Source organism: Tachypleus tridentatus, chromosome 4 (genome assembly GCF_004210375.1).
Source record: "Tachypleus tridentatus isolate NWPU-2018 chromosome 4, ASM421037v1, whole genome shotgun sequence".
In the NCBI taxonomy this organism is placed as follows: Eukaryota; Metazoa; Arthropoda; class Merostomata; order Xiphosura; family Limulidae; genus Tachypleus; species Tachypleus tridentatus.
Genome location: NC_134828.1, coordinates 105,320,226 through 105,333,663, shown reverse-complemented (window position 1 = coordinate 105,333,663; position 13,438 = coordinate 105,320,226). Strand labels below are relative to the sequence as shown.

The window sequence follows — 13,438 nt, the reverse complement described above, 5'->3', positions numbered from 1 at the left end:
ATGTTACTTCTATAAAGTGAGGCTTGTTTATAGAAAATCGGCCTTCGTAGAATAAAACATACTATTTTTTCGCTGATTGTGTCATAAAGGAAATCACCTAAAAGTATACTACATTTCTAGCTCACATCTTTTCTTACGTTGTAGAGAGATCGCAGTTATTATATTTTTATAGTAAAACATGTAATAATAAAAGTTATGTTGTTCATCCCATAAGAAGAAAAGTTTTCGCTTTTAAAATTTTCCTTTAAATGAAATCCTATGTTAATGGTCCATTTTGAACCTAAAATACAAGTACCGGAAAATTTCTTGACAACGTGAGTCACGTCAACGTAACAATGAAAAGAGGCAAAATATCAGTGATTCTGTCAGGAGCGGGATTCGAACCCACGCCCGGAAAACCGGACTGCGACCTGAACGCAGCGCCTTAGACCGCTCGGCCATCCTGACGTAGTTTTTATTTAAATTTTCATTTTCTCGAATGGTGGCGACTTTTAAAGTTAAGAACGTGTTATCCATCTCTTTCTGCAACTTTGGCTCTTTAATATTTTTAATTTTTCCGATCTCATCGCTCTGTCCATAAACTACTCAGCTAGCATTTAAACCACATATGACGAGAGACAAAACCACCATAAGACCCTCAACAGATAGAAACTCAATATATCGAACAAACAGAAAGCGTTAGTTACTTTACTGTAAATGAAAATAAAACAATCGACTTAGTCAATTGATGATCGTAATTTTCAAGAAATGCGAATGAAAACTTCCTAACAAAGCGTTCCTATATTTTTCGATTTCGCGACGTTTATATGATGCAAATATAATATTTTATAATAAATTTTTGGTGTGTATACTCCATAATAACCGAAAACAAAATTATTATCTTTTACTATTCTAGCAAGAACAACATAAGATCTTTCATCTCTTTAAAAGTTCTTTAAATCAAACTAAAAGTTGATTAGGAAAGTTATACTTTCCACTTTGTCTTTTGTAAAAATTTATCCGATTTACTTAGGTTTACTAACACAATTAACCTGTCTAAAACGTCAAAGGTACGAATGTATAATACGGTTGCGAACTGGACATTTTCTGAAATAATTTTCAAAAGGTGCTTTCATATGTTTAAACGAATAGGTTAAACATGTACGATCTTACTGAATGTGACTTATTTTTACCATATTTCTCATGAAAGCTTTACTGTGCTGCATAATCATCGTTAAATGCATATTTCTACATAAACTTTCTATTATTCTTCATATTTTCGCTATATAAAAAAGGTGTTTATTCACCCAAACAACACAAATGTATGTGCTAAGAGGAACACCAAGACAGACAGGTTTTATTTGCTGTTCTCGTTACATATGAGAAATGAGACCTGTTGTTAAACTTTGTTTCTGAGAAAGCTTCGCAGAATATTATGAGGAAACAGCTTTTTTATCATTGATTTTCTCCAAAATGAAAAGCTTCTAAAATTATGTGATATATCTTGCACAGCTTTTTTAGGAACGATCTGAGAAGTACCAAATTTTCATTTTTTAACGAAACATGTCACAATCAAATTTCTCTTCTTAATTTCGTTTGCATATACATATATAGCGAGATCTCATTTTAAACCACTTGTCGAATGTACGGCATCAAAGAAAAGCAATCGTTTCTATGCAGGCCGTTTTCAAACGTCCAAAGTACATATTCCTCGTACACTTGGAACTGATATTTCCGATACAAATAGCAGGTAGCCTAAGAAAAATTAATTTTTGAAGGTAATGAGGCAAAATTTAAAGTGTTGTGTGAGTGGTTGAGTTGGAACCAATTCCTGATAAATCAGACTGCTTCCTTCACGCATGGCCATCATCTTCTTATTTCTGAATTTTGATTGAAATTTTAAATGAACGTGCAACAAGCGTGATGTTTCTGAAGTCGCATTGATCAGTCAGACATGTGTTATCACTATTCATCTTGATGGCTTTTGTTTAATAACTTTTTTCGAAACTATTTAACTATGCTTTCCACCTCACGAATGAACAGTTCCAATTGTTATTTTAAACTGAAAAACTGGAAATAACGACGGCAGATAGATTAAGAAGCTTTACCGAAAATTCAAGCTATGAAAATGGTCTTAATCAATGAACGATATGTTTCTGACTTAAAAGAAACTTGAATCTCGGTTCTCTTCTTTGTCCATTCCGAGGAAGAAATCCTTTCTATCAGTTATTCCATTATGATTTCCGTTCCGTTCTTGGTTACTAACCAAATGAACTTTAGCTCGACAATTAGAAAAAATAGAAAGTTCCCTTCCGTGACTGTCTTTTATAATCAATAATTTGGTGTTGTTTCGAAACTAGAAATCACGGGAACCACTTCCACTGTTCCTAGTTTCTTCTGCCATATTCCTAAATTTTAACATACAACACAGATTTGACAAATAAAAGTTCTCTTATTCTTCTTTATTTTTACCTAGCTAAACGTGATTCATATTTTAAGGGAGTGCAGGTATCATGTTTCATAACGTGCTCAAAAAATGTGTTCACTGACACGATCGACAAACAAAGAAAAATATTGGTATCAAGAGGAACACCTAAACAGTTTATATTTGTTCATGTTACTTCTATAAAGTGAGGCTTGTTTTTAGAAAATCGGCCTTCGTAGAATAAAATATACTATTTTTCCCTGATTGTGTCATAAAGGATGTCACCTAAAAGTATACTACATTTCTAGCTCACATCTTTTCTTACGTTGTAGAGAGATCGCAGTTATTATATTTTTATAGTAAAACATGTAATAATAAAAGTTATGTTGTTCATCCATAAGTAGAAAAGTTTTCGCTTTTAACATTTTCTTTAAATGAAATCATATGTTAATGGTCCATTTTCAACCTAAAATACAAGTACCGGAAAATTTCTTGACAACGTGAGTCACGCCAACGTACGAATGAAAAGAGGCAAAATACCCACGCCCGGAAGACCGGACTGCGACCTTAACGCAGCGCCTTAGACCGATCGGCCATCCTGACTTATTTTTTATTTAAATTTTAATTTTTACTAAACTAAACTAAACTACCGTGGCAGTGGTTCAGTTAGGAAGAGAGAGAAATCAGAAGAGTTCTCTCCAACTGGGGTGTTCAGGAACTTTGTAGTTCCTCTTCGTCCCCTTTCGTGGATTGTTATTAAGATTAAGTGGTGTTTTTTTTTTATTATTATTATTTTAATAAATTAATTATCGTTATTATTCTTGACTTTTTGGGTGGAGAATGTCTCACTAAATGTTCTTTTGGGTGGAGGCAAAGGCAGCAGTGGAAAGAAAGGCCTGGACCTGTCCCGAAAAGAAAAAAGCTGGGCAGATGTGAACGTGAATGTAATTCATTCAAATTAAGATCAAATCAAACGGCCCGATTCTGTGTCTGGCAAAAAATGTTGCCTACGCTGGGATCTAGAAATCCAATGCCTGAAGATTTTGATGTGGGGGGAAACGGGAGTGCCCCGAGAAAACCCACTTTCACACTTTTTAATTTTTTTCGAAATGTGGCGCCTTTCAAAGTTAAGAACGTGTTATCCATCTCTTTCTGCAACTTTGGCTCTTTAATATTTTTAATTTTTTCGATCTCATCGCTCTGTCCATAAACTACTCAGCTAGCATTTAAACCACACATGAAGAGAGACAATACCCCCATAAAACCCTCAACAGATAGAAACTCAAAGTATCGAACAAACAGAAAGCGTAAGTTACTTTACCGTAAATGAAAATAAAAGAATCGACTTAGTCAATTGATTATCGTAATTTTCAAGAAATGCGAATGAAAACTTCCTAACAAAGCGTTCCTATATTTTTCGATTTCGCGACGTTTATATGATGCAAATATAATATTTTATAATAAATTTCTGGTGTGTATACTCCATAATAACCGAAAACAAAATTATTATCTTTTACTATTCTAGCAAGAACAACATAAGTTCTTTCATCTCTTTAACAGTTCTTTAAATCAAACTAAAAGTTGATTAGGAAAGTTATACTTTCCACTTTGTCTTTTGTAAAAATTTATCCGATTTACTTAGGTTTACTAACTCAATTAACCTGTCTAAAACGTCAAAGGTATGAATGTATAATACGGTTGCGAACTGGACATTTTCTGAGATAATTTTCCAAAGGTGCTTTCATATGTTTAAACGAATAGGTTAAACATGTACGATCTTACTGAATGTGACTTATTTTTACCATATTTCTCATGAAAGCTTTACTGTGCTGCATAATCATCGTTAAATGCATATTTCTACATAAACTTTCTATTATTCTTCATATTTTCGCTATATAAAAAAGGTGTTTATTCACCCAAACAACACAAATGTATGTGCTAAGAGGAACACCAAGACAGACAGGTTTTATTTGCTGTTCTCGTTACATATGAGGAATGAGACCTGTTGTTAAACTTTGTTTCTGAGAAATCTTCGCAGAATATTATGAGGAAACAGCTTTTTTATCATTGATTTTCTCCAAAATGAAAAGCTTCTAAAATTATGTGATATATCTTGCACAGCTTTTTTAGGAACGATCTGAGAAGTACCAAATTTTCATTTTTTAACGAAACATGTCACAATCAAATTTCTCTTCTTAATTTCGTTTGCATATACATATATAGCGAGATCTCATTTTAAACCACTTGTCGAATGTACGGCATCAAAGAAAAGCAATCGTTTCTTTGCAGGCCGTTTTCAAACGTCCAAAGTACATATTCCTCGTACACTTGGAACTGATATTTCCGATACAAATAGCAGGTAGCCTAAGAAAAATTAATTTTTTGAAGGTAATGAGGCAAAATTTAAAGTGTTGTGTGAGTGGTTGAGTTGGAACCAATTCCTGATAAATCAGACTGCTTCCTTCACGCATGGCCATCATCTTCTTATTTCTGAATTTTGATTGAAATTTTAAATGAACGTGCAACAAGCGTGATGTTTCTGAAGTCGCATTGATCAGTCAGACATGTGTTATCACTATTCATCTTGATGGCTTTTGTTTAATAACTTTTTCGAATGTTTTCGGTCTCATACTATTTAACTATGCTTTCCACGTCACGAATGAACAGTTCCAATTGTTATTTTAAACTGAAAACTGGAAATAACGACGGCAGATAGATTAAGAAGCTTTACCGAAAATGCAAGCTATGAAAATGGTCTTAATCAATGAACGATATGTTTCTGACTTAAAAAAAACTTGAATCTCGGTTCTCTTCTTTGTCCATTTCGAGGAAGAAATCCTTTCTATCAGTCATTCCATTATGATTTCCGTTCCGTTCTTGGTTACTAACCAAATGAACTTTAGCTCGACAATTAGAAAAAATAGAAAGTTCCCTTCCGTGACTGTCTTTTATAATCAATAATTTGGTGTTGTTTCGAAACTAGAAATCACGGGAACCACTTCCACTGTTGCTAGTTTCTTCTTCCATATTCCTAAATTTTAACATACAACACAGATTTGACAAATAAAAGTTCTCTTATTCTTCTTTATTTTTACCTAGCTAAACGTGATTCATATTTTAAGGGAGTGCAGGTATCATGTTTCATAACGTGCTCAAAAAATGTGTTCACTGACACGATCGACAAACTAAGAAAAATATTGGTATCAAGAGGAACACCTAAACAGTTTATATTTGTTCATGTTACTTCTATAAAGTGAGGCTTGTTTTTAGAAAATCGGCCTTCGTAGAATAAAACATACTATTTTTTCCCTGATTGTGTCATAAAGGATATCACCTAAAAGTATACTACATTTCTAGCTCACATCTTTTCTTACGTTGTAGAGAGATCGCAGTTATTATATTTTTATAGTAAAACATGTAATAATAAAAGTAATGTTGTTCATCCCATAAGAAGAAAAGTTTTCGCTTTTAACATTTTCTTTAAATGAAATCATATGTTAATGGTCCATTTTCAACCTAAAATACAAGTACCGGAAAATTTCTTGACAACGTGAGTCACGCCAACGTACGAATGAAAAGAAGCAAAATATCAGCGATTTTGTCAGGAGTGGGATTCGAACCCACGCCCGAAAGACCGGACTGCGACCTTAACGCACCGCCTTAGACCGCTCGGCCATCCTGACGTGTTTTTTTATTTAAATTTTAATTTTTACTAAACTAAACTAAACTACCGTGGCAGTGGTTCAGTTTAGAAAGAGAGAGAAATCAGAAGAGTTCTCTCTCCAACTGGGGTGTTCAGGAACTTTGTAGTTCCTCTTCGTCCCCTTTCGTGGATTGTTATTAAGATTAAGTGGTGTTTTTTTTATTATTATTATTATTAATAAATTAATTATCGTTATTATTCTTGACTTTTTGGGTGGAGAATGTCTCACTAAATGTTCTTTTGGGTGGAGGCAAAGGCAGCAGTGGAAAGAAAGGCCTGGACCTGTCCCGAAAAGAAAAAAGCTGGGCAGATGTGAACGTGAATGTAATTCATTGAAATTAAGATCAAATCAAACGGCCCGATTCTGTGTCTGGCAAAAATGTTGCCTACGCTGGGATCTAGAAATCCAATGCCTGAAGATTTTGATGTGGGGGGAAACGGGAGTGCCCCTGAGAAAACCCACTTTCACACTTTTTAATTTTTTTCGAATGGTGGCGCCTTTTAAAGTTAAGAACGTGTTATCCATCTCTTTCTGCAACTTTGGCTCTTTAATATTTTTAATTTTTTCGATCTCATCGCTCTGTCCATAAACTACTCAGCTAGCATTTAAACCACACATGAAGAGAGACAATACCCCCATAAAACCCTCAACAGATAGAAACTCAAAGTATCGAACAAACAGAAAGCGTAAGTTACTTTACCGTAAATGAAAATAAAACAATCGACTTAGTCAATTGATTATCGTAATTTTCAAGAAATGCGAATGAAAACTTCCTAACAAAGCGTTCCTATATTTTTCGATTTCGCGACGTTTATATGATGCAAATATAATATTTTATAATAAATTTCTGCTGTGTATACTCCATAATAACCGAAAACAAAATTATTATCTTTTACTATTCTAGCAAGAACAACATAAGTTCTTTCATCTCTTTAACAGTTCTTTAAATCAAACTAAAAGTTGATTAGGAAAGTTATTCTTTCCACTTTGTCTTTTGTAAAAATTTATCCGATTTACTTAGGTTTACTAACTCAATTAACCTGTCTAAAACGTCAAAGGTATGAATGTATAATACGGTAGCGAACTGGACATTTTCTGAGATAATTTTCAAAAGGTGCTTTCATATGTTTAAACGAATAGGTTAAACATGTACGATCTTACTGAATGTGACTTATTTTTACCATATTTCTCATAAAACCTTTACTGTGCTGCATAATCATCGTTAAATGCATATTTCAACATAAACGTTCTCTTATTCTTCATATTTTCGCTAGATAAAAAAAATTGTTTATTCACCCAAACAACACAAATGTATGTGCTAAGAACACCAAGACAGACAGGTTTTAATTGCTGTTCTCGTTACATATGAGAAATGAGACCTGTTGTTAAACTTTGTTTCTGAGAAAGCTTCGCAGAATATTATGAGGAAACAGCTTTTTTATCATTGATTTTCTCCAAAATGAAAAGCTTCTAAAATTATGTGATATATCTTGCACAGCTTTTTTAGGACGGATCTAAAAAGTACCAAATTTTCATTTTTTAACGAAACATGTCACAATCAAATTTCTCTTCTTAATTTCGTTTGCATATATATATATATAGCGAGATCTCATTTTAAACCACTTGTCGAATGTACGGCATCAAAGAAAAGCAATCGTTTCTTTGCAGGCCGTTTTCAAACGTCCAAAGTACATATTCCTCGTACACTTGGAACTGATATTTCCGATACAAATAGCAGGTAGCCTCAGAAAAATTAATTTTTGAAGGTAATGAGGCAAAATTTAAAGTGTTGTGTGAGTGGTTGAAATGGAACCAATTTCTGATAAATCAGACTGCTTCCTTCACGCATGGCCATCATCTTCTTATTTCTGAATTTCGATTGAAATTTTAAATGAACGTCCAACAAGCGTGATGTTTCTCAAGTCGTATTGATCAGTCAGACATGTGTTATCACTATTCATCCTGATGGCTTTTGTTTAATAACTTTTTTTGAATGTTTTCGGTCTCATACTATTTAACTATGCTTTCCCCGTCACGAATGAGCAGTTCCAATTGTTATTTTAAACTGAAAAGCTGGAAATAACGACGGCAGATAGATTAAGAAGCTTTACCGAAAATGCAAGCTATGAGAATGGTCTTAATCAATGAACGATATGTTTCTGACTTAAAAGAAACTTGATTTTCGGTTCTCTTCTTTGTCCATTTCGAGGAAGAAATCCTTTCTATCAGTCATTCCATTATGATTTCCGTTCCGTTCTTGGTTACTAACCAAATGAACATTAGCTCGACAATTAGAAAAAATAGAAAGTTCCCTTCAGTGACTGTCTTTTATAATCATATAATTTGGTGTTGTTTCGAAACTAGAAATCACGGGAACCACTTCCACTGTTTCTAGATTCTTCTTCCATATTCCTAAATTTTAACATACAACACAGATTTGACAAATAAAAGTTCTCTTATTCTTCTTTATTTTACCTCTAAACGTGATTCATATTTTAAGGGAGTGCAGGTATCATGTTTCATAACGTGCTCAAAAAATGTGTTCACTGACACAATTTGACAAACAAAGAAAAATATTGGTATCAAGAGGAACACCTAAACAGTTTATATTTGTTCAAGTTACTTCTATAAAGTGAGGCTTGTTTTTAGAAAATCGGCCGTCTTAGAATAAAACATACTATTTTTTCCCTGATTGTGTCATAAAGGATATCACCTAAAAGTATACTACATTTCTAGCTCACATCTTTTCTTACGTTGTAGAGAGATCGCAGTTATTATATTTTTATAGTAAAACATATAATAATAAAAGTTATGTTGTTCATCCATAAGTAGAAAAGTTTTCGCTTTTAAAATATTCCTTTAAATGAAATCATATGTTAATGGTCCATTTTGAACCTAAAATACAAGTACCGGAAAGTTTCTTGACAACGTGAGTCACGTCAAGGTACGAATGAAAAGAGGCAAAATATCAGGGATTCTGTCAGGACTGGGATTCGAACCCACGCCCGGAAGACCGGACTGCGACCTTAACGCAGCGCCTTAGACCGCTCGGCCATCCTGACGTTTTTTATTTAAATTTTAATTTTTTCGAATGGTGGCGCCTTTTAAAGTTAAGAACGTGTTATCCATCTCTGGGCACTTAGGTCACGGTAGGAATTTTGGTTAAATTATGATTTCATTCATTACCAACGAAAAATAACCAGGGGCGGTCAGAAACTGCTGTTTCTCTTCACCCCACACATGGCAAGAATAACTAGTGTAAGTGGAGAATAGGAGTGAAGGAGTAAGGTTCCAATGGCTGGCGAATGGTTTATTTTTCCGAATGTGATGGTCATAGATGACCGCGAGTCTAATATGGTATAAATTTTCATGTGGAGAGGAGCGTCATGAAAAGCTGAGAGTCAGCACGGTAAGGCCCGCCGAAGAGAGGACGAAGGGAGATCCAGAATACATCCACAGGCTTACGATGAGATGTGTTTAGATTGATTGACGTGGAGAGAGCAGGAGATGCAAACACAGTGCGTCGACATGGACAGGAGTTGTTGTCACGAGACGTTATGATTATTTGAAATTTTGAGAACTAAAATGATGATAGAATTTATGTTTGAATACAGTAAGTCAAAATGACGTGCCTCTTCGTGGCCGGGATCTATAGATCCAATCAAACGGAAATTTAGCTGTAGGGGAAACGGGTGTACCCTGAGAAACCCACTTTCACTGGTGAGGCGCCGAAAGAAACCAACCTCACCAGTGCCCGATGCTGAAAAGGAAAAACATAAATGGTTATACACTTGAGTTACATTCAGGGCGAGTATGTAATTATATATGAAAAGTATCGTTGCTACGAGCACGAGGTAGCTGCTAATAGTGGAATTTGGTTTGTTATCCATCTCTTCTGCATCTTTGCCTCTTAATATTTTTAATTTTTCCGATCTCATCGCTCTGTCCATAAACTACTCAGCTAGCATTTAAACCACACATGACGAGAGACAAAACCACCATAAGACCCTCAACAGATAGAAACTCAAAGTATCGAACAAACAAAGCGTAAGTTACTTTACCGTAAATGAAAATAAAAGAATCGACTTAGTCAATTGATTATCGTAATTTTCAAGAAATGCGAATGAAAACTTCCTAACAAAGCGTTCCTATATTTTCGATTTCGCGACGTTTATATGATGCGAATATAATATTTTATAATAAATTTCTGGTGTGTATACTCCATAATAACCGAAAACAAAATTATTATCTTTACTATTCTAGCAAGAACAACATACAGTTCTTTTTTCATCTCTTTAACAGTTCTTTAAATCAAACTAAAGTTGATTAGGAAAGTTATACTTTTTTAAAATTTATCCGATTTACTTAGGTTTACTAACTCAATTAACCCTGTCTAAAACGTCAAAGGTACGAATGTATAATACGGTTGCGAACTGGACATTTTCTGAGATAATTTTCGAAAGGTGCTTTCATATGTTTAAACGAATAGGTTAAATATGTAACGATCTTACTGAATGTGACTTATTTTACCATATTTCATAAAACCTTTACTGTGCTGCATAATCATCGTTAAATGCATATTTCAACATAAACGTTCTCTTATTCTTCATATTTTCGCTGAGATAAAAAATTGTTTATTCACCCAAACAACACAAATGTATGTGTGCTAAGAACACCAAGACAGACAGGTTTTAATTGTTGTTCTGTTACATATGAGAAATGAGACCTGTTGTTAAACTTTGTTTTCTGAGAAAGCTTCTCGCAGAATATTATGAGGAAACAGCTTTTTTATCATTGATTTTCTCCAAAATGAAAAGCTTCTAAAATTATGTGATATATTTTGCACAGTTTTTTTTAGGACGGATCTAAAAAGTACCAAATTTTCATTTTTAACGAAACATGTCACAATCAAATTTCTTCTTAATTTCGTTTGTATATATATATATATAGCGAGATCTCATTTTAAACCACTTGTCGAATGTACGGCATCAAAGAAAAGCAATCGTTTCTTTTGCAGCCGTTTTCAAACGTCCAAAGTACATATTCCTCGTACACTTTGAACTGATATTCCGATACAAATAGCAGATTTTCTCGATTCTAGCCTTAGAAAAATTAATTTTTGAAGGTAATGAGGCAAAATTTAAAGTGTTGTGTGAGTGGTTGAAATGGAACCAATTTCTGATAAATCAGACTGCTTCCTTCACGCATGGCCATCATCTTCTTATTTCTGAATTTTGATTGAAATTTTAAATGAACGTCCAACAAGCGTGTGTTTCAAGTCGTATTGATCAGTCAGACATGTGTTATCACTATTCATCCTGATGGCTTTTGTTTAATAACTTTTTTTTGAATGTTTTCGGTCTCATACTATTTAACTATGCTTTCCCCGTCACGAATGAGCAGTTCCAATTGTTATTTTAAACTGAAAAGCTGGAAATAACGACGGCAGATAGATTAAGAAGCTTTACCGAAAATGCAAGCTATGAGAATGGTCTTAATCAATGAACGATATGTTTCTGACTTAAAAAAAACTTGATTTTCGGTTCTCTTCTTTGTCCATTTCGAGGAAGAAATCCTTTCTATCAGTCATTCCATTATGATTTCCGTTCCGTTCTTGGTTACTAACCAAATGAACATTAGCTCGACAATTAGAAAAAATAGAAAGTTCCCTTCAGTGACTGTCTTTTATAATCATATAATTTGGTGTTGTTTCGAAACTAGAAATCACGGGAACCACTTCCACTGTTTCTAGATTCTTCTTCCATATTCCTAAATTTTAACATACAACACAGATTTGACAATAAAAGTTCTTTTATTCTTCTTTATTTTACTAGCTAAACGTGATTCATATTTTAAAGGAGTGCAGGTATCATGTTTCATAACGTGCTCAAAAAATGTGTTCACTGACACAATTTGACAAACTAAGAAAAATATTGGTATCAAGAGGAACACCTAAACAGTTTATATTTGTTCAAGTTACTTCTATAACGTGAGGCTTGTTTTTAGAAAATCGGCCGTCTTGGAATAAAACATACTATTTTTTCCCTGATTGTGTCATAAAGGATATCACCTAAAAGTATACTACATTTCTAGCACACATCTTTTGTTACGTTGTAGAGAGAGATCGCAGTTATTATATTTTATAGTAAAACATGTAATAATAAAAGTTATGTTGTTCATCCCATAAGTAGACAAGTTTTCGCTTTTATCATTTTCCTTCAAATGAAATCATATGTTAATGGTCCATTTTGAATCTAAAATACAAGTACCGGAAAATTTCTTGACAACGTGAGTCACGTTAAAGTACGAATGAAAAGAGGCAAAATATCATTGATTCTGTCAGGAGTGGGATTCTGAACCTAGCGCTCGGACATCCTGACGTATTTTTTTATTTAAATTTTCATTTCGAATGGTGGCTCTTTACACTTAAGAACGTGTTATCCATCTTTTGCATCTTTGGCTCTTAATAATTTTAATTTATCCGATCCCTCGTCCATCTGTCCATAAACCATTCAGCATTTAAACCACACATGACGAGAGACAAAACCACCATAAGACCCTCAACAGATAGAAACTCAAAGTATCGAACAAACAGAAAGCGTATGTTACTTTACTGTAAATGAAAATAAAAGAATCGACTTAGTCAATTGATGATCGTAATTTTCAAGAAAATGCGAATGAAAACTTCCTAACAATGCGTTCCTATATTTTCGATTTCGCGACGTTTATATGATGCAAATATAACATTTTATAATAAATTTCTGTGTATACCCATAATAACCGAAAACAAAATTATTATCTTTACTATTCTAGCAAGAACAACATAAGATCTTTCATCTCTTTAATAGATCTAAATCAAACGTTGATTAGGAAAGTTATACTTTCCATTTTGTCTTTTGTAATAATTTATCCGATTTACTTAGGTTTACTAACCCAATTAACCTGTCTAAAACGTGAAAGGTAATGAATGTATAATACGGTAGCGAACTGACATTTTCTGAGATAATTTTCAAAGCTGCTTTATATGTTTAAACGAATAGGTTAAACATATACGATCTTACTGAATGTGACTTATTTTACCATATTTCTCATAAAACCTTTTCTGCGGTATAATCATCGTTAAATGCATATTGTTTCTGAGAAAGTTTCACAGAATATTAGAGAAAACAGTTTTTATCATTGATTTTCTCCAAAATGAAAAGCTTCTAAAATTATGTCGGTATATCTTACACAGCTTTTTTTAGAACGATCTAGAAGTACCAAATTTTCATTTTTTAACGAAACATGTCACAATCAATTTCTTTCCTTCTTAATTTCTACTGTTTTCTGT

At 33.5% G+C, this 13,438-nt stretch overlaps 3 non-coding genes across 3 annotated transcripts; all 3 read right to left on the bottom strand.

Annotated features, from left to right (window-relative positions):
* Positions 1-363: 363 nt before the first annotated feature.
* TRNAL-CAG (transfer RNA leucine (anticodon CAG)) lies at positions 364-447 on the bottom strand. The gene has a single exon. It is a non-coding gene; the product is annotated as a tRNA-Leu (tRNA).
* A 5,556-nt stretch (positions 448-6,003) lies between these two features.
* On the bottom strand, positions 6,004-6,087 carry TRNAL-AAG (transfer RNA leucine (anticodon AAG)). The gene has a single exon. It is a non-coding gene; the product is annotated as a tRNA-Leu (tRNA).
* A 2,999-nt stretch (positions 6,088-9,086) lies between these two features.
* On the bottom strand, positions 9,087-9,170 carry TRNAL-AAG (transfer RNA leucine (anticodon AAG)). Its single transcript has one exon. It is a non-coding gene; the product is annotated as a tRNA-Leu (tRNA).
* Positions 9,171-13,438: the final 4,268 nt, after the last annotated feature.